We start from the raw sequence: 21,174 nt of genomic DNA, 5'->3' as shown, positions 1-21,174 counted from the left end.
AGTAGTTCTGTCTGAGAGATATTTTTGGATTTTTCTCAGATCTGATGAGATTTAAGTTAGGTAAAAACCATATGGAATTCTTTACAACTTCAGAAATTATTTACATAAAAACAAAATTTGGACTGTGGTGAGAACAGAAGAAGAAAAACTACTCCAGAGTTAATAATTACCTTAAAAGCGGCCTGATTACTTAGTGATAGATTTGCAAACAGCAAAGGTGACCAATCACATACATCTAACTTGGGTAGAAGAAATTCAACTTCTGAAATTTTCCTTTTTCTGTTGTTTGCCTAGTGATAGATAAAGGAGAAAAATAATAGGAGACGCCATATATAAAGACCAGAAAAATGTTTACTAAACTCAGTTTTAGTTGCTTTAAAACAAAGAAAAGTATGCCTCAGGTTGTATCAATTGATTAATTACTTCATCTGTGTGAAGCTTCTGAATTATATCCTATTCATTTGTTCAAAAAAAAAAAAAGCCATTTATTTAGTGCCTTTTATGTGTTAGATGGTATGCAAGTCACCACGGTTACAAAGATGAATGAGACCCAGCCCCTACCCACAAAGAGCTCACAGGTAATTGTGGAAACAATCATACAAATGTAACATTTAAATAGCATCAAAAGTATTTTGAGTCTAGAGTTGAAGATATAAGTGCTGTAGTCAGTCCATTGTAAACTGAGTGATCATGGAAGTCATGGAGGAGGTGAGGTTTAATTTGGTCTTTGCAGAAAGGGTTAGTTTTGTGTAACTGGGGATGAGAGGGCAGAGGTAATTCTAGGCAGAAATATTAGAATGGATAAATACATTGGAGAAGAATACATATGACATAACAGAAGACAGGTAAGTGAGGCGGAAGCATGATGTGTTTTTCTCTCTCACTGGCTCCTGGTTCCGAAGCAGTGGTCCTGGGAATACTAAAATAATTCCTGTGGCTCTCTACATCCAAAAGCACCAAACCCTTTGCTGTGGAGTTAATTCCAACTCACAGTGGCACACTCAGCTCCAAAGTGTTTTCTTGGCTGTAAATCTTTATGGAAAGAGCCCTAATGACGCAGTTAAGCTCTTGGCTGCTAACCAAAAGATTAGCAGTTCGAACTCACCCAGCAGCTCCTCTGGAGAGATCTGGTGATCTTCTTTCATAAAAGATTACTGCCAAGAAAACCCTATGGGGCAGTTGTACTCTGTCACATAGGGCCTCCATGAATTGAAATCATCTCAATGGCACCTAACAACAAAACGTTATGGAAGCCGAACACCAGGCCATTCTTCTGAAGTGCTTCTGAGTGGGCTCTAACCACCAACCTTGTGCTTGGTAGCCAAGAGCAAACCATATGTGCCACCCAGGGACTTTGCTGTCTATATAGCTCATGTTTTATACAACTAACAACTGTCACACACTGTTTCTCTGTCATTCCTCTTCTCTTTGAATCTCACTTCCATTCTTACTTACTTTTAAAATTTTATTTATACCTCCAATAGACATGGTTCAGGTGTGTTAATGGCTTTGTAGATGCAGAAGCTCTTGGGGGATAGGTGGGAATGGGAGGGGGTACTGCTGATATGTGATTGTGATTGTTCTCCCAAATACATATCTGAGCTTTTAGCATATGATCTTCTCCTCAATTATCTTTTGTTAAGGATTATATCATAAAATAATATACTTTCGCTTTGTACTAGAGTAAAAATTGTTATCTCAGAAAAAATAAAAGCACTTAAAGTCATCCAAAATGTCTAGTAAATAGTCCAAAAAAAAAAAAAAAAGTTTTGATGTCATCTTTAAAAAATGAGGTGATATATTATGCCATAAGTTAAAGCTAAGAATGAATCAAGGATTAATTTTGATTGGCATAGTTTTTCAGATAAAATAATACAATAGTTTATTATGTTCTTCTTTTCATGTTTGACTGTGCAGTGTAATCATAAATAGAGTCATTTGTCCTGAGATCCGTTGTCTAAAATGTCTCCTTTAATTCTGTGTTAGCCATCATTCTTGGCTTTTCCTTACCATTCTGTCCATTTTTTCTAGACTGTGTGTTGGTCAGTCAAATTTTGCCAGAAATTAATTTGTCAAAGGCTTTGTGTACTTTTCAAGCAATCTTTCAATTTCAATTTCTCTTTGCAAATGATTTACATGGTATCATCAACTGACTCAAAATCAAGGTGGGAATGATGCTCGAAGATATCACTAGATATTAAGTTACCTGGCGGATGGCGTTTGGTAAGTGGTCAGTTCACTAGTGAATGTTTTCAGTTAAGGATGGCTCTTGCTTCTGTGTGTAACCTCAGAAAAGAAGGCACCATAGAATAAATACTTGTAGAACAAGTTTAAGTTTCTGCCTAGGTATAGGCACTCCTAAGTATACTTAGTCCCACATTTTAAATTCCTTTTAGGCAATTCCAGAGCCCTGTTATGTTGAGCAGAGATCATGTGGGGATAGAATGAACTGAAGTTGCCCTTCTAACATCTCGGAGTATTCTGCTTCTCTGCTTAGTTGTGACTTAGGCACGATGCTCATTATAAAAAACAAAACAAATCAATATGCATCTTATAAAAATAAGTAGAAAAAAAGAAAAAAATGTGGGAAAGTAATATGAATACAAGTAAAGCATACAAATACAATTTTATTGTTCATTTTCTAAAAAATACATGTGCACATGTCCATAATCATATATCTTTTAAAATCAGAAACACTTTTTTCATATAAGAAGTAGATTTTATGCTCTTGTTTTAATTTAAGATTAAAAAGCATCTATTAAAAAAATAGATTTTATGCTCTCGTTTTAATTTAAGATTAAAAAGCATCTATTATGTACTCCTTATTTTTTGTTTTTAATGATAGTTTCCAAACTTTAATTGAAATACTGACAAAAGTCTTATATATCATATAATTTCATCATTTTTATGAACATTTGCTTAGTTTTTTTAATTTCAAAGTGTTACTCTTATGTAAGTCAAAAAGAAAACAACAATGTTGTTGTTGTTGTTAGGTGCCATCGAGTCGGTTCTGACTCATACCCTATGTACAACAGAACAAAACACTGCCTGGTACTGCGCCATCCTCATAACCATTGCTATGTTTGAGCCCATTGTTTCAGCCACTGTGTCATTCCATCTTGTTGAGGATCTTCCTCTTTTTCAGTGACCCTCTACCTTACCAAGCTTGATGTCCTTCTCCAGGGGCTGGTCCTTCCTGATAACATGTCCAAAGTACGTGAGACGACGTCTTGCCATCCTTGCCTCCAAGAAGCAATCTGGCTATACTTCTTACAAGACAGACTTGTTCATTCTTCTGGCAGTCCTTGGTATATTCAATAGGCTTTGGCAACACCATAATTCAAAGGCATCAATTCTTCAGTCTTCCTTATTCATTGTCCAGCTTTTGCATGCATATGAGGCAATTGAAAATATCATGACTTGGGACAGGTACACCTTAGTCCTCAAAGTGAGCTAAAAAGAAAACTACAATTAAAAAAAAAAAAAAAACATTTCTGTTGAGTTGATTCTGACTTAAAGCTACCCTATAGGACAGAGTAGAACTGCCCCAGAGGGTTTCCAAGGAGCACCTGATGAGTTTGAACTGCTGACCTTTTGGTTCGGAGCCATAGCTCTTAACCACTACTCCACCAGGGTTTCCAAAATTACAATACAGATCAGAAAATTTTTTAAATTTTAAAATAATTGTAATATTTCATTTTGAAAATAGGACATATCCATTAAAAAACCAAAAACCAAGCCCATTGCCATCGAGTTGATTTTGACTCATAGTGACCCTATAGGACAGAGAACTGCCCCATAGGGTTTCCAAGGAGTGCCTGGTGGATTCAAACCGCAGACCTGTTGGTAGGAGCTGAGCTCCTAACCAACGCACCACCAGGGCCCTGTAAAGCAGTAAAAAGGCCACCAGGACAACTATTAACATTTGTAGTATCCCGTTCCGTCTTTATGCTACATGAATTTTATGTATTTCAGATCAAACTGAAGATGGTATTTTGGTTTCTTTATTTTCCCTTATAGTATGAAGAAAGTTTTAAAAACGCTTTAGTGGGGCGAATGGTTGGTATTTACATACACAGTGAATGCACAGAAGAAAAACAAGAGACTTAACCTGAATCTGTTGAATAAACACAAGGGGAAATACTCTCACGAAGTCAGATGGAAAAAGATTTTCTTGAGGGAGTGTACCAGTCCTCACTGATGACAGGCAGAAGGGAAGGAACAGGGAGACTGTGAAGTGACTGAGACAACAACTGAAGGAAAACAGCTCAAGGCTTTTTGCGATTGAGTTCCTGGCAATGGAACTCCCTGGGTGGTGCAGTTTGCATCCTTGGTTGCTAATGGAAAGCTTGGAGGTTTGAGTCCACCCAGCAGCACCTCAGAAAAAATACCTTGTGATGTACTTCTAAAAACTCAGGCATCAAAAGCCCTATGGAGTACAGTTCTGCTCTGACACGCATGGGGTGGCCATGAGTCAGAGTTGACTGGATGGCAATGAGTTTCCTGGCACTGTCATTAGGAGATGGTTTCCTTTGAAGTCAAGAGGAAGGGAAGAAACATGAGTAGCTCTCCAGGTACAGAGTGAACAGCCAGTGCTGTAGACACCTTTTGGATAGGGAAATTCTCTAATTAATATTTTCTAATGTCAAGTTTAACTGGTACTGAAGAGAAACATATATATGTATGTGTGTGTATGTATATATATGTGTGTGTATACATATAGATATATATGCACACACACACATATATATACACACACATTTATATATATATATGAAGTAAATTGTTTTGGTAATATTTTGGTATGTGATAACAATTTTATCGTATCTATCTTGTCATTTTATGGGGTTGGCTGCCTTTGTCCCAGTGCACTGTAGCCCATGTAACTTCTTGTAAGACAGAAAAAGATAGCTTCAACTTTAAATACACTAAAAGAAACCTTGATCATACAACAATTTAAGATTATATTCAAACTTTTAGTGCCTAAGAGGAGCGTTTGGATAAATCTCTTTACTTAATTTTTTTTTAGGAGATCAAAGGGAGTGGCTAACTGTTGAAGTTGAATGCAGAGAAAGTTCACGCTTATTTTAAATGTAGGCTTTTAGGAGGGTGTTCCTGGCAATTGCTGCAGTTGGCTTTTTTGAACTTTAATGGGAGTCACAGTTCAAACTGGTTTTGGTAGACAGGTGGGGAAAGTCTGGAAAATAAACCATTGGCCAAGATGATTCTGGCCCAAATACTTTAAAGCCTCATTGGTATATTTGGAAGATCATAATTTTGGATTAATAAAATCACAGTGTTTTTTTCATAAGGCAATTCATAGAGTGACCTTTATTATTCTCCCCCCCTCCTCGGAACATCTTAATAATATGCCTGGCTTGAAGAAAAGTTTATGTAATATCTATCTTTTGACTTGTTTTATAGACTGCTTAGTATTTTTTAACAAATTATTTTTCTCAAGTGCTTACTATTTTGACATCACTGTATCACTCGTTTCTAGCTATCATTAATTTCTCAATATGCTCCATTTTGAAATTTTACTATTAAACATTATGGTGTTATTTTTAATTTCACTTGTTTTCCCTGTAGTAAATCTGATGCCAAATTTTGATTTTTGAGATTTTACATATGTATCTGTGTGCCCACATGAAATTTTATATGAACATTGTATATACTCACTAAATATTCTCTGTCCTTAGTTTCTCCAAGCCTAGAGTACATGCAAAAATATTTTGGGTAGTAATTTAATCCGTGACAAAGATGGGTTTTAATAAGAAATTGTTGAACAGACAAAAAGAATACTTAATAAATTGGACTGACTACCAGTTTACTTGAAACAGTAGCGAATCTGAAGAACTTTCTATATGGGATCAAAGTGACAACAGCAACTGAAAAGGTTAGATAGAAAGCTTGGGGGCAGTAAGTTTATGTTTATGGGGGAGGAACAATTCAGAATAGGACAGTGAAAATGGTTGCACAACTTGAAGAATGTGATCAGTATCACTGGATTGTACGTGTAGAAATTGTTGAAGTGGTGAATGTTCTGCTGTGTATATTTTCAACAGTGACAACAAAAGTAAAATAGATTATTTTTAAAAAGTAGAGAATCAAGAATGGGAATATAACCACACTTTTTTGTTTTTACTTAAATTTATATTAAAACTAGTGAAATATAATAGATCGCAAACCCCAAAACCAAACCCATTGCCATCAAGTTGATTCTGACTCATAGCAACACTATAGGACAGAGTTGAATTGCCCCACAGGGTTTTCAAGGAGTGGTGGGTGGATTCGAACTGCAGACCTTTTGGTTAGCAGCCTAACTCTTAACTGCTGCTCCACTAGGGCTCTATCACAGTGCTATAATATTGGTATATTTTTGGCAATTAAGAAAACTAGTAGAAATATATCATGTGGGACTCTTAGTATTGCATTTAAGGAGATAATTTAAAAATAAACAAATATCACAGGCCTCATTTGGTCACATGGTGAACAATAAACAGAAGTTCTATTTCTTTCCCAGGGCCTTTCTCGTGATTAAACAGAAATTGTTCATCCAGGGCACCTGAAATAAAACATCCAATTAGAGTACTTGCTAACTCATCATGAAACTGACAGAGGAGAGTTAGCTCAGAGGTTAAACATTACCTAAGATGGTTGGAAATGCTTCTAGGCATTCATTTTCAAAGCAGAAAATGTGAACTATGATAATCACTAACAGCGCTACTATGGGTTTAATTCCCTCAATATTTTGCAGTTATTAGACTCTAAACGAGTATAAAATATAATGTGTAACAATTCTATTTGGTTAGACAGTGTTGGACAATATAATAAATGGATTATTCATCTTTCTGCTTAACATTTCTAAGGCAATACATTTTTTACTAAAGTATACAGTAGCTATTTGTTATTGCTCTGTTTCATATTTGTGTACACACTGATGTCAAATGTGAATTAAAACGACTAGTGTCCTAGGTATCCACTCAAAATTCTGCTCATTTAAATGACTTCTTATAAAGAAAGTTTACAGCATTTTGATAATTCCTAGGAGAGTCACTTTCTGGTCAAAGTTTAAGTAATTTATATTCTAATAAAAGTCAAAACATTTGGGGAAAATCCACCCTGAAAATTAAAATTTAAACCATGAACACTGCTTTTGAGATCTCAATAAGAAAAATGGGCCTGTGTCATTTAAACCTGGCACAGTGGTTAAGAGCTAAGACTGTTAGCCAAAAGGTTGGCAGTTCAAATCCACCACCTGCTCGTTGGAAAACTGATGGGGCCGTTCTTCCCTGTCCTATAGGGTTGTTATGAGTTGAAATCGACTTGACAGAAACGGGTTTGGTTTTTTTTGGTATATATGCCTTAAGGTTCCCTGATGGCACCCTACTCCTCTGCTACACATATCCTGCTTTTTTTTTTTAAAAAAAACTTAGGCGTAAACTCTAACTCCTTTTACGTGTATGTAAAATTAGAGTCAAGTTTGAAATGGACTCTCAGCCCTCTGGGTTCTTGCCATTCTTCTGTGGAATTAGTGAGGGACTATTAACAGTTCAGAATCCCTAGGTGATACAAAGGTAATGAGCTTGGCTGCTAACCAAAAGGTTGGCAGTTCAAGTCCACCCAGATGTTCTCAGAAGAAAGACCTGGTGATCTGCTTCCAAGAAATTAGCCATAGAAAACCCTATGGATGAATAGCTAAAGCAATGTTGAAAGAGAAGAACAAAACAGGAGGACTTGCACTTCCTGATTTAAAAACATACAGCTACAGAAATCCAGAACAGCCTGATACTAACCAATGGAATAGAATTATGAGTCCAGAAATAAACCCACGCATCTATGTTGAACTGATTTTTGACAAGGGTGCTGAGTCCTTTGGATGGGTAAGGATGAATCTCTTCAATAAATTGTACTGGGAATCTTCATGGATTTCCACATGTAGAAAAATGAAACAGGACCCACGCCTCACACCATACACACACAAAAAATTCAAAATAGATTAAGGGCCTAAATGTGCAAACTAAAACCATAAAATTCTTAAGTGAAAATGCAGGGGCAATGCTGTCAGATTTAGCTTTTAACAATGGATTATCTAATTAAAAAAAAAGAGCACAAACAAGACAAAATTAATTAAATGTGGTGCCTCACAAAAACTAAAAAACTTTTGTTCATCAAAAGACTTTACCAAAAAAGTGAAAAGGCAAGCTACCAAGTAGGATAGTATCTTTGGAAACCATATATATCTGATAAGAATATAATAACCAAAATATATAAAAAACTTTGACGACACCAAAAAACAAATAACCCAATGATAAAATGGGCAAAGGATTTGAAGACACATTTCACCAGAGAGGGCACTCAAATGGCTACCAGACACATGAAAAGGTGCTCAGCATCATTAGCCATCAGAGAGATGCAAATCAAAACCACAATGAGATACCATTTTACTTCCACTAAGATGGGTAAGAAAAAAAAAAGAAAAACAGAAAATAACATATGTTGGCAAGGATGTGGGGAAATTGTTATCCTCATCCATTGCTGATGCAAATGCAAAATGGTATAGCTATTGTGGAAACCCCCCACACATCTGTCAGTTTGTCATACTGTGGGGGCTTCCGCGTTCCTATGATGCTGGAAGCTATGCCAGCAGTATTCAAATACCAGCAGGGCCACCTATGGAGAACAGGTTTCAGCTGAGCTTCCAGACTAAGACAGACTAGGAAGAAGGACCCAACAATCTACTTCTGAAAAGAATTAGCCAGTGCAAACCTTATGAATAGTAGTAGAACATTGATATAGTGCTGGAAGATGAGCTCCTTATGTTGGAAGGCACTCAAAATACAACTGGAGAAGAGCTGTCTCCTCAAAGTAGAGTGGACCTTAATGACATGGATGGAGCCAAGATTTTGGGATCTTCATTTGCTCATGTGGCACAACTCAAAATGAAGAGAAACAGCTGCAAAAAGGAGGGTGAGAATGGTTGCACAACTCAAAGGCTGTAATCAACGTCACTGGATTGTGCATGTAGAAACGGTTGAATTGGTGTACATTTAGCTGTGTGTATTCTCAACAACAACAAAATAAATAAAATTAAAAAAATAAAAGAAGCCAAAAAAGAAAAGAAAGAAAACCCTGTGGAACACAGGTCTACTCTGATACACATGAGATCCCAGTAAGTCAGAATTGACTCTGTGGCAACTGGTATTAATTATTGTGCCATGAGGGAAGAATATAAAGGCCAACATATTAACATGTGTCTGCGTATATTGTTTTTTTTCTGCATATATTTTGTTGTTATTATTTGTAAGTTTTAATGCTAACCAGTCACTTCAAGTTTTATAGAAAGTAATCTAGTAGATGTAAATAAAACTCAGAGTTCTTGAACCAAAAACTATAAAAGTAACATACTGTAATCAAAGATCAGATGTTTTGCAATGTCAAGCTGAATATTTATGGTCTTGCCAATCACTGAAAATGACAACATATCACAAATTATTTGAATGTCTAAAGGGGACAATTTCATTAGAAAGGTGTTTTAAAAAAACTTTGCAAACAGAAAGAAACCGATTTTTTATTCTTAAGAAGGTAACTGGGTGGCACAAATGACTAAGCACTTCACTACTAGTCAAAAAGTTGGCAATTTGAACCCACCCAGAGGTGCCTTTGATAACTGGCCTGGTGTGTCTGCCCCTATAGGATAGAGTAGAACTGCCCAGTAGAGTTTCCAAGGTGTGGCTGGTGGATTCCAACTGCTGACCTTATCTCTGCTCTGGCTTTTTACCTAAGGCTCCGATTCTCAAGGGATATTCTCTGTTATTTAATTTCCAAGATATTAGAAGTTCTCACATTCTGTCAACAGAGAATACCAAGAGCAGCCAAGCTCTTAACCTCTGTGCCATCAGTGTTCCAGACATATACATACATATACGCATATATATAATGAGAAATTTTACCTCCCTCTAATATTTATCTTTTTGGTATCAGCTTTCATCATATCCACCTTCTACTACTTTCCTCTGCAAACTTAAACAGGCCTTCTTTAGTTAATCGATCTGTAAACTGAAAAAGTTTACATTAAATCTGAAAAAAAAGTTTTGAAGGTGAAAACTCGAGCTAGTGATGGGTTAGTTTACCTGCAAAGCATTTAAAAAAAAAAAAAAGCATTTTAGCTATTCTAAATTACTGAAACAGGTGCACTGGAACTTTCACCATTTCCCTTCCTCTGGCCCAGGCTCCTGAGCTTGCTTCATTAAACTCCAGTGTGTAAAACTGATTGACAAGTAAAGCAATGTAAATGCAAATGCCTGAATCCATATTATGGTAGCTCTAGTAGAAGGAAGTTGATGGCTCTGTAAATACAATTCTAACTAAATACTTACTTATGTACTGGGAATCACCTATAAAATATTTATTTTGTCCTTAGAAACGTTTTGTTGTTGCCTTCCAGATAAGCACCAAAAAAAATTTTTTTTAAATGACCTAAAATATACATTAATTGTCTGCAGGTTATGTATGAGGTAGAATTCAGTATAAAATCTCATCCACCAGCAGACTAATTAATGCTTTGAACCAAACCTTCAACCACCAACAATGGAATGCCAGCCGTATTTTCTTAATTGGCTCATGAATATTTAAGTGGACTAGAATTATGATCCTTTGCATATTTATTATTTCTATGTTTTCCTATTTATTTTGAAAGATTAACAAGGAAAAAACATATTGATTTGACAGATTTTTAAAAATTATCAAAAAACATTCATGTTTCAACCTACTATCTTTACAGCATAAGCAGAATAATTTATGATTTTGTCATTCATCTGACAAAAAATGGTAGATGGGTTGTTATTTCCAGAACTACTCTTTATTTTATATAAATGCAAAACCTCTTCTTTAATAATTCAAGATGTTACTTCCACGTTGTCAAGTAGATTCAGATGTTATAACTGTCATTATAGAGAGTATTCTCTGTCATCATTGTTTTCATCATAAATGAAGACATCCATTTTATTAGAGTGTTCCCCTATCAACACTTAAGTGCTAAATATGTGGATAAATATTGGCAAAAGGGTCATCTGAGTAGGAAGAGGTGAATGTTGTCTGAAATCTGTATTTCTGTTTATAATGACCATCTTGTTGGTCTCTGACCAGGAAGAGCCAGAATAAATATGGCAGTATTTGTTGCCCTGCAAACAACTGCAAACATCCAGTAATAATCAGAACCTGGAATGTAAGAAGTGTGAATCTAGGAAAATCAGAAATCATCAAAAACGAGATGGAATGCATAAAGATCAATATCCTAGGCATTAGTGAGCTGAAATGGACTGGTATTGGTCATTTAAAATCAGACAATCATATGGTCTACTATGCCGGGAACAACAACTTGAAGAGGAATGGTGTTGCATTCATCATGAAAAAAGAGCATTTCAAGATCTGTCCTGAAATACAGTGCTGTCAGTGATACAATATATCCATACACTTACAAGGAAGACCAGTTAATATGACTGTGATTCAAATTTAAGCACCAACCACTAAGGCCAAAGATGAAGAAATTAAAGATTTTTATCAGCTTCTGCAGCCTGAAATTGATCGAATATGCAATCAGGATGCACTGATAATTACTGGTGATTGGAATGTGAAAGTTGGAAACAAAGGAGAAGGACTGGGAGTTGGAAAATATGGCCTTCATGACAGAAATGACCCTGGAGATCTCATGATTGAATTTTGCAAAACCAATGACTTCTTCATTGCAGATGCCTTTTTTCATCAACATAAACGGTGACTATACACATGGACCTCACCAGATGGAATACACGGGAATCAAATTGACTACATCTGTGGAAATAGATGATGGAAAAGCTCAGTATCATTAGTCAGAACAAAGCCAGGGCCTGACCCATATGCAAGTTCAAGTTGAAACTGAAGAAAATTAGAACAAGTCCATGAGAGCCAGAGTATGACCTTGAGTATATCCCAACTGAATTTAGAGACCATCTCAAGAATAGATTTGACATGTTGAACACTAATGACTGAAGACAAGATGAGCTGTGGAATGACATCAAGGACATCATCCATGAAGAAAGCAAGAGGTCATTAGAAAGATACAAGAGAGAGAAAAGACCTAAAAGGATGTCAGAGGAGACTCTGAAACTTGCTGTTGAACATTGAGTACCTAAAGAAGAAGGAAAAAATGATGAAGTAAAAGAGCTGAACAGAAGATTTCAAAGAATGGCTCAAGTAGACAAAGTAAAGTATTATGACAACACGTACAAAGACCTGGAGATAGAAAACCAAACGGGAAGAACACGCTCAGCATTTCTCAACTGAAAGAACTGAAGAAAAATTCAAGCCTCAAGTTGCAATGCTGAAGGATTTTGAAGGGAAAATATTTAACTAAGCAGGAAGCATCAAAAGAAGATGGAAGGAATACAGAGTCACCACACCAAAAAGAACTGGTTGACATTCAACCATTTCAGGAGGTAACATATGACCAGAAACCAATGGTACTGAAGGCATTGGTGAAAAACGAGGCTCCGGGAATTGACAGAATACCAATTGAGATGTTTCAACAAATGGATGCAGTGGTGGAAGTGCTCATTCGTCTATGCCAAGAAATTTGGAAGACAGCTACCTGGCCAACTGACTGGAAGAGATGCATATTTTTACCTATTCCCAAGAAATGTTATCCAGCGGAATGTGGGAATTATTGAGCAATATCATTAATATCACATGCAAGCAGAATTTTTCTGAAGATCATTCAAAAGTGCCTGCAGCAGTATATCAACACGGAACTGCCAGAGATTCAAGATGGATTTAGAAGAGGACGTGGAACCAGAGATATCACTGCTGATGTCAGATGGATCTTGGCTGAAAGTAAAGAATACCAGAAAGAAATTTACCTGTGTTTTATTGACTATGCTAAGGCATTCGACTGTGTGGATCATAACAAATTATGGATAATATTGCAGAGAATGGGAATTCTGGAACACTTAATTGTGCTCATGAGGAATCTGTGCATGAATCGAGGCAGTCCTTGGAACAGAACACAGGGACACTGCATGTTTTAAAGTCAGGAAAGTTGTGCATCAGGGTTGTGTCCTTTCACCACACCTATTTAATCTGTATGGTGAGCAAATGACCTGAGAAGCTGGACTATATGAAGAAGAATGGGGCATCAGGATTGGTGGAAGACTCATTAACAACCTGTGTTATGCTGATGACACAATTTTGCTTGCTAAAAGTGAAGAGGACTTGAAACACTTTTTGATGAAGACCAAAGACTTTGGCCTTCATTATGGATTACACCGCAACATAAAGAAAACAAAAATCCTCACAACTGGACCAATAAGCAACATCATGATAAATGGAGAAAAGTTTGAGGTTGTCAAGGATTTAATTTTACATGGGTCTACAGTCAACACCCATGGAGGCAGCAGTCAAGAAATCAACACTCATTGCATTGGGCAAATCGGCTGCAAGAGACCTCTTTAAAGTGTTAAAAAGCAAAGATGTCACCTTGAGGACTAAGGTGCACCTGAAGCAAGCCATGCGAAAGCTGGACAATGAATAAGAAGACAGAAGAAGTTTGATGCCTTTGAATTGCCTTTGAATTGTGGTACTGGTGAAGAATATTGAATATGCCACGGACTGCCAAAAGACAAACAAATCTGCCTTGGAAGAAGTATAATCAGAATGCCCCTTGAAAGCAAGGATGGAAAGACTAAATCTCACATACTTTTTACATGTTGTCAGGAGGAATCAGTTCCTGGAGAAGGGCATCATGCTTGGTAAAGTAGAGGGTCATCAAAAAAGAGGAAGACCTTCAACGAGATGGATTGACACGATGGCTGCAAAAATGGGCTCAAGATAGCAACAACTGTGAGGACAGTGCAGGGCCAGGCAGCATTTCCCTCTGTTGTGCACAGGGTGGCTTTGAGTTGAAACAGATTCAATGGCACCTAAAAACAACAACAGTCCTACTCAGCCTGAATCAATAGGAAACTCACCTGTTCATATATTAGGATCACATTTTCCTCCATTAGTAAGTGGGATCTGGAAATTATCTCTCACCACTGTGTAGGAGCACAGTGCATCTCAACCTTTTTTCCAGTAATGGAAATTCTTGAAAATTGGATAAAAGTTATGAACCTCTTAGAAAGGTGCATGCACACACACACACAGAGAGAGAGAGAGAGAGAGAAATTTTTGTAAATAATTTGAAGAAGTTCACACAGTTACACCCAGCTATGATTCTCCCTGGGGCCATGGATTGTAGGCTAAGAACCCCTATACTCAAGAAAAAGATTTATCAGTGTATTCATGTATTAGACATTATAATTAGCACTTTACATACACTGTCTTATTTACTTCTTACAGTAACTCTGTCAGTTAGGTTTCACTGTCCTCGTTTTTCAAACGAATTAGCAAGTGTCAGTGACTTGTCCATGGTTAAGCAGCCCATAACTGAAGCCCTCAGAATACTGACTAGTTTGTTCATAGCTACTTATTTTTGTATTCTCCTTTTCTATATGCCACACTAGCTGTTATTCCAAACTGTGTTCACTATAACTCCCCGATTCTTAGCTTCCCATAGTACTGTTTAGTTTCCTCTTGTCTTCACACAGACCAACATTTAACCATCTCTTTTTTCCCACTGTTGTTACTTGCCATCAAGTCAATTCCAATTCATGGTGAGTAGAACTGCTCCATAGGGTTTTCAGAAGCAGATCGCCAAGCCTGTCTTCTGGCCTCCAGGTAGGTTTGAACTGCCAACCTTTCAGCTAGTAGTTGAGCGCTTAACTGTTTGGGTAACCCAGGGACTCTTTTTTTCCTGCTAGGGGCTCCTATTATGCTTCATGGCTGGCTTCCATATCATGCTCCTCCTATTTTCACCAGCTTCCCAGAAACTGTCTCCTCTGACATCCAACATGCATGTCCTCATTCATCCTTCCCCCACCAATTATCCAAATAAGTTTTGTTCCATATCTGTTCCACAGCCAATAATTGGGGCAGGAAGTAGATTTTGGTGTAGATAGCCTTGAATTTTCTCTAAGGAGAGTCACTGATTCAGCCCCCAATAGCTGAGCCCTCACATATCCAGTTCTGCCAATCAGATGAGGAATCCAATGTGTCTAGTGTACGCTTTGGGTATCTCTGTAGTTTCCATTTCATGTATTCCCCATTGACAAAATGTGAGAACTTTTATCATCTTGGAAATTAAATAATAGAGAATATCCTTTGAGAATCAAAACATTAGGTAAAAAACTGGAGCAGAGATAAGCCAAGTCATGTGAAAGGTAAAGAATGGTTCTCGTGCTAACAGGATTTGATTGCAACTCAATTGTCCATATTAATTTATTTAAATAAAGACCGTGTCCATTAAAGTAAAGGTTGGCTAGTCATGGCACTATAGAAAAGGAGGGTTGCAGGTAGATAAATATTGGCGATGTTGACCAAGAAAACTCAAGGGAATATGTACCCCTAAATATCCCTCAGGAGCTTGAGTGCTTCCCTTCGTAAGAAAGACATCCCTTTTGTGAAGATAGAGGCAAGGAATTGGCACAATGAATATGGTATGTTCTGGAACCATTCACAACAAGAATATTTCTGTGATGAAGTGGATATATTTTAAGTTATCTTAGCCTAATGCCATTAAACAATTTATACATCTAATCATCCCACGCTGATTCCATGCTTACCTAGTTACCATCTAATTATGATTTGATTTCCTATTTAGTTCTTTCTACGGGCAAACATTTACTGCTCAAATAGACGATATCATTGGTGTCTGTGACAGTGATTTTTCAAGATGACTTAATAAAGTGATCTTTGAATATTATTTGATTTCTCTTAAAGCCAGATGGCAGCTGAATACTTGCTAATGCAAGTGTTCTGCTCAGTGTTGCAGTTATACTGATTGAATAACTTGCAGATCAGGACTTACTTGTCTCCCCCAGTCTTGGGTGCATTTTAGTTAGGGTCATTCAGTCTCTCATCACCTTTATGCTCCATTGACCACCATCAAGGAAGGGAGATTGCACCTTGATGACAGAAAGCAGATCCTCTGCAGTGACTTGCTTAATAGAGGCGGTCCCCAGGGAAGCCTGATCCAGCACCACACAGCCTTCCTTTTATGGTACTGTGACCAATGGCTGGTAACCCTGGTGGCAGAGTGGTTAAGTGTTACGGCTGCTAACCAAAGGAGTCGGCCGTTCAAATCCGCCAGGTGCTCCTTGGAAACTCTATAGGACAGTTCTACTCTGTCCTATAGGGTCGCTATGAGTCAGAATCGACTCAACAGTGCCAGGTTTTTTTTTCTTTTTTGTGACCAGTGGTGGGGTAGTGGTTAAGAGCTATGGCTGCAAATCAAAAGGTCTGCAGTTTGAATCTACCATGCACTCCTTAGAAGCCCTATGGGCAGTTATACTCTGTCCTGTAGTGTCGCTGTGAGTCAGAACCCCCTGGACGGCAGTGGGTTTGGTTTGTTTTGTTTTTTTTGTGGCCAATGTCAGCCTTCAGAATAGATCTACAGTATCTGCTGTAAGATAGGACTGGGCTTCTCTTTGCTTCCAGCTTTTCAGTCAGTCTAGATCCTCGGCTTATTATGGATCCAGTCTCTTACTCTGCCATGAACTCTAGCTATTTGGGTGGTGTCCAGACGCTTAGCAACAAAGCTTTGGCTTGACTGTGAATTGAAGATAAACCTGCTAAGTGCCTGACTCACGGCCTGTGCTGTACCCTGTCCTCATCCCCTTAGGTTCCTGACTGAAGGTCTTTTATATATAGGAAAAAAAATGAGGATGACTCCCTGAGCACCTAGTGTTTGACAGCCATGTGAATCTACCCTTCTCTCAGGTGTCTGATATTACTAGAAGGGTGAATGGGCACTGATATTGATCTGGTTTGTGGCTGAATTTTCTGTATCTTTTCAAATGCTCCTTGGACAGTTTGCCTGTCCTCACCAGTGCCAGCACCCATAGCTAGGGCAGTTTTCCCCAACACTCTTGTCTGCTTGATCCCAGTTTTCTTTCCTTTTCTAACAGTGAAATTGTGAACAGTCTTAAATGACAAGCCAAGAAGTTGGTATATACTTAAATTATGTCATGTCAGCAGGTGTGGCTGTACTCTCTCCCCCACTCCCAAAATTAACAAGGCAGACAGTGCAAAATGATTTGAAACGGGAAGACATTTTTAGGTAGAGACCAGAGAGTCTAACAGGGGTTATTAAACTAGGACCTGTGTGCTGAATTTGAACTACCGCTTCTCTTAGTAAATAAAATTTTATTGGAGCATAGTCACACTAATTCATTTATGTATTTTCTATGGCTACTTTCATGTTATAACAGCAGAATTAAGTAGTTGAGCCAGAGACTGTATAGTCTACAAAGCCCAAAATGTTTGCTATCTGCTAGAAAAAGATTGTAGGCCCCCCTGGTTTAAATGATGATTATGGAAACCTTGACTAATTAAGGAGTTAGCAGTATAGAATGGGAGAAGTCATTATTAGACGCATTGAAGAATTTTTGCTACAGGTTCCTGATGAACGCCTAAATGGTGTTTATGTCCAAATTGACCACAGACTTTGCATTTAGCTTTTGAGTAGTTTAGCCAGTGTGAAATACTGATATTTCCAAACTAGTCACAAGAAAACTGTACCACATGAATTAAAGCTTATTACTTTTGAGGTGATCTTTCATATAGAATGCTATGATTTGGGGAAAAAACAAACTATCTAGTCAACTCAATGCCAGGTAAAGGAAACAATTCCAAATAATAAAGGCAGAAGAAACAGTTTAAGTGTTTGCAGAAGTAGATCTTTCATCAAAGTGGAAGAATTGTGGAATTCTGAGAAATACGATCAATGGTCATATGTGAAATCTAGAGGAAAAAAGAAAAAGTGTTCTGGAAAGATAGATAGACAGGCAGGCAGATGGACAGAAATAATTCTATTTTGTTAACTAAAGTTCTTCTCCCACAATTCCAGTCTGTTTCTCTGTTGCCTGTGGCCTTTTCTCTATTAAGTCATTAACATACAATGTCTCAGGGGAGGGATTACATAGAATATAGAGGACAAAGTGTCAATACTTTGGCTTCTGAGTTCCAAAATAGGCTCTTGAGACCCATAGGAGAGACATATTGTTGCAAGCCAGGGCTTTTGACCTGCAAGGGTCAGAATATTGTATTTCTAAAAGCCTAAGCCTAGAAGACATCTAGTGTCTACTGTAACTAATAGTTTAGAAATATAATAGGAGCCTATCCCTGGAGATTAGGTAAGAGTTGACCAATCTGAGGAAGGAGAACTGGAGATGATGTGACTATAATTTAGAAACTTGTGGTCCATGAGAAAGTGACATTCCCCTCAGATAACCTATGACTGAGTGCCAAGTGACCAGAAATTCCAATTATGCTTGCAGCAGGGAGGAACAGGATACAGAAGGGACCTATATCTTGTGTTTCAAAGTATAGTTGGGGACAGGAGAGTGATAGAGAAGCCCTATGTCCTGCATGACCCCAAAGAGGTTGAGCAGCAAGGGTTGCATGAAGTACGTAGGCAGATAGGTTTCAGAAGAGCCCCACAGAATTTTCAGAGAGTAGCTGATTATTTTCCATATCCCTCAAACAGGAGGTGTATGTAGCTGACAGAGAGCTAGAGAATCAAAAGCCCTGTTGTTGGAAAGAGAAAGATGGAGAAGGCATGGCCCAACAAACAGAGACTCAGATGCTGTGCAAGCCAAAAACCAAACCCAGTGCCGTTGAGTCGATTCCGAATCATAACGACCCTATGGGACAGAGTAGAACTGCCCCATAGTTTCCAAGAAGCACCTAGCAGATTCGAACTGCCGACCCTTTGGTTAGCAGCCATAGCATTTAACCACTACGCCACCAGATGCCATATAGGATATCTCGTTAAAGACCACCAAGAATACCTGCAAATGACCAAAGTATATTATAAACAGATTACAAGGAAGAGGACTCATGTCCTCCCTGGTGTGGTGTTACTGCATAAACTGAACCAATGTTTGGATACCATCTCAGGGATAAAGGAGACAGAAAAAAACTTATTGACTGAAAGCTTCTAATTTGTCTGAGAAAATACGGCATCGACTCTAAAAACTGATGGGAATGAGTTTACAGTGAATTGACTAAGATCAAGGTCTTGCCATTAGATAAAACGAATGTCTTGAGATAAAAAATAATGTCTAAAAAAATATAACAGATTGTGAACTCTGAATATTTGTAGTTATCATTTATGTATTAAACAGGCTTTGGAAAGTTACTTGCCTTGGCATATTAGGATTACGGGGAACTATTTCCTTTTTTGCACGTACTGTGCTTCTTTTAATAAATTTTAGCTGTAGACATGTATTATTGTAGTAAATATGAGAACTGATAAGTTCTGAAAGTATTAGATTTACTTTGAAGCAAAGAGAAAAAGTGTGCATAGACTGTCCAAAGAGATTTTTGGCCATATTTGTATACAATGAACATGAGTCTCATTAGTGACTATATCCTGGAAAAGAAACGGTGCCTCTCTTTCTTTGAATGTACACACAAGAAGCTGTCTCTTTCATCAAGCAGGGTAATGGCACTACTCTGAGTGTACACAAACAGCCCAGCAACCTGGCGCAGGAAATGGTGGAATGCCAAGGAGGTATTCTTTATTGCTACTGTTCGATATTCCCAGTTGATTAATATTGGGGAGAGAGAGCAAGAAAGAAAGTGAGAAAAGAAGGAGGAGGATAAGGAGGGAGGGAGGGAGGACACAATGATCCTGGTAGTTAAATTGCTCAGCTACCCTCTTGCTCCAGCCCACAGCACCTTTGCTATCAGTGAAGACATCCAGATGCATCAAAGAAATTGCCCTGATAAATCATCTCACTGCTTCTCTTTTTAGTGTTGAAGCACCTATGAGAAAACCCCAAATCTCTTTTTAACATTTTGCAGAAGATTCATAACTTTAATATTCTCATTAAAAAATGAAAAGATCCTTGAAACTTGACCTAGAGTTTCTTGTTATGGCTCAATGGAGAACTGTTTTCCCAATAAGCATAAAATGCCTTTATCAATATTAATTTTCTTTGTTACTGATGATGGTGTGAAAATTGACTATTACAATGAGTCACAATATTTTGAGGACATAAAAAATTTTTTTGACGTAGGTGCTGTAGTGAAATTTCTTGTATCAAACCCTTGATAGCACATTTACAGCATTGTTTACAAAAATTTAATCTTGCTATTTGTAAATTGATTCAATAATGCATTTACTAAAGTAATTTAGTGATGAACAATGACAAGAAGCATGTGCTTTATGCTAATTTATTAAAAAACAAAAACATTACGGAGGAGAGATTAGATAATTCATTGCATATATTTGCAAAATATCCTGGGAGGTAGAGAGGTTTATTCTTGTTGAGTAATAGGAGACCCAAGAAATATATAAATCAGTTATCACAAAACTGAATGAAAAGAAGCTGGAGTTGAGATGTTTTTCTTTCTTCTACTCAGGTGCATATTTCAGGTATAATTATTACCCAAAGGGATTACATTACATGGTTGATTTAGGTTAGCTAAGCAAAAAAGAACTTTATACTTCAAAGTTCACTAGGAATAGGCAATGACAATTTATATCTTTACTGCCAAAGAAACAAGGAGCTTTAAGAAAAAGATTAAAAGTTATGATAGTTTAAAATCTTTCAGCATTACTAATAAAACTGTCAAAATGGAAAGCTAAGACAGTATATACGGGAACTTTCAGAAGCTTTGGAAATAAAATACATAAAGCTGGCATTGGTAATTTATTTGTACCTTAAAAAAAATCAATGCTTCTATTTTATTAATCAAACTGGGTTTCGTTTCTTCTTTTTTTTCCTTTATTCCCAGGTTCCCTATCTGATTGGCCATAGTCTGAGACTTACTGACAGGAGTAAACAAGAACAAACGCTAGTAAAAACCATTGGCTAAACTCTTTAGAAATGCAACATTTGTCTATGTAAGTCAGTGTTGTCGTTAGCTGTCTTGAGTCACCCCCAACTCATGGCAGCCGTAATACACAAAAGAAACCCTGGCCAGTCCTACACTCTCCTGCCATGTCCATGATTGGTTTCAGATCTGACCATTGTGATCCATAGAGTTTTCATTGGCTGATCTTCAGGAATAGATCTCCAGACATTTCTTCCT

Source organism: Loxodonta africana, chromosome 17 (assembly GCF_030014295.1).
Source record: "Loxodonta africana isolate mLoxAfr1 chromosome 17, mLoxAfr1.hap2, whole genome shotgun sequence".
NCBI lineage: Eukaryota > Metazoa > Chordata > Mammalia > Proboscidea > Elephantidae > Loxodonta > Loxodonta africana.
Note: the sequence above shows the minus strand (reverse complement) of the source record.